Source organism: Lycium barbarum, chromosome 11 (assembly GCF_019175385.1).
Source record: "Lycium barbarum isolate Lr01 chromosome 11, ASM1917538v2, whole genome shotgun sequence".
NCBI classification, from domain to species: domain Eukaryota; kingdom Viridiplantae; phylum Streptophyta; class Magnoliopsida; order Solanales; family Solanaceae; genus Lycium; species Lycium barbarum.
The window spans coordinates 105,722,746-105,724,551 of record NC_083347.1 but is presented as its reverse complement, the minus strand read 5'-3'; positions in this window follow the sequence as shown (position 1 = coordinate 105,724,551).

The following is a 1,806-nucleotide window of genomic DNA, read 5'->3' as shown; positions in this document are numbered from 1 at the left end:
CCTGATCGTCTTGTACTTGATTGTCCTCCCTCAAAGTTTAGTAGAGCAGCCATTTGAAAGCTTATTTCTAGGTGTTAACCTTTTAGAAAGAACCCGCTCTGATACCACCTGTTAGAGGCTAAGCGCTCACTAAACAATATATGAGGGACTTGGTTGTCCACTAGTTCCCTGATGCAGTGCGGAAGTAAAGAAGATAAGATTTTACCGTGGAAAACTCCTTGCACAAGGGATTAAAAACCACAACCTACGACATAGAATTTCACTTCACTACACCGAGCAACTTCAGATTACAACCTATTGTAAACTAGAAATTATCTCCCATAACCCCTCACCCTTACAATACACTCTATTGTAATCGTCACACTTGACTACCTCTAGCCAAGCAAACTAATAAACCTAGACTGACTCTAGCCTAGTGTACTACTCAAAGACACCCTTTGAGAATTCAAAATACCTACAAATAGCTTCCTTTTAGAGAAGAGTAGGTTTACAGTTTAAAGAACATAAACAAAGCTCAAAACAAACTAAGGGACATTTGCATCTTTAGTTGTTGGGATCTGGTCCTTCAGCCTGTAGTCAGCTTTATCTTGAACACTTGAAGAATCTCGTGACGGCTGCACTTTTAGAGTGATTCTAAGTTTTCCAAGTGATGCACAATATGTTGGAGCAAGTTGTATATATATTAGGGAACATATGGGTAGAATAGAGACCCCTCCTCACGTTTTCCAGCTGCAGCAGCTCTACTGTACTTGTGTGCAGCTTTACAGTTGTTGTGCACTGTACCGTGTACAGAGAGAACATATAATAGACAGGTCCCTCTCCATTTTTCAGCCGTTTGACAAATCATCAAAACATAGGATGTAACACAACTTATCAATAGCCATTGTTATAGCTAACCAAGCTGAAATGAACAAAAAAGTAAGGAAACTTCTGGGAGAGAAACATATATTGGGGCTTGTACAAGGATATGGCAGCAATTTTTGTTGAAAAACAAAGAAGATTAAAAGGGATTTTTGGGTTTTGTATATGAATTTTGTCATCATCAAAAGGACATCTGAGTGTGCTATATTATTACTTTCTTGTGTGATTATTGACTATGAATTTTGTACTATATCTTCAGTTAGGGATGGATTTAGGGCGAGTTTTACATGTTAACTGAGCTCATTATTTTTTGCTCAAACTATATATAAATACGTTATAAAAATAAAGAATTAAATATGTACTTATAAGTAGATCACACTCATTCTAAATTCCACTTATTCTAAATCTAAAATTCGCACCTTTTTAGCAGCTTGCTTTGCTGCTTATTGATTTTTAATGCCAATGGTCAACATTTGCTAATTTTGATAATAGTAATTAGTAAATAGAGTCTTTACATTAGAAAACTTCTTAATTAACAACACAAACATCTACTTACGGTTGATTGACTGATTCTAGGACTTTTAAATAGACAAAAGGAAAAAAAAGGAAAAAAATATTCTAAAAGATTTTTCAGGTTTCTTCATGGAGTTAAAAAAGGAATTTGGCTTGTGAGAGAAAAAAACCTCAGGAAATAGTATAAAAGTTATATGAGGGAAAGGTAAAGGAAAATTTTACCCTAAAAACACAGGAAAAAGGGTCTGCCAGTATTGACAAGCCTACGAGGAAAAGAAGATGAATCTTGGGAGAACAATACCACAAGAAATAATCTTTGAGACATTCTCATGGCTTCCTACTAAGTCTTTCATATGTTTCAAGCGTGTTACAAAATTTTTTAATTCCCTTGTATCTGAATCAAATTTTGTGGATATTTATGAATGTCGTTTT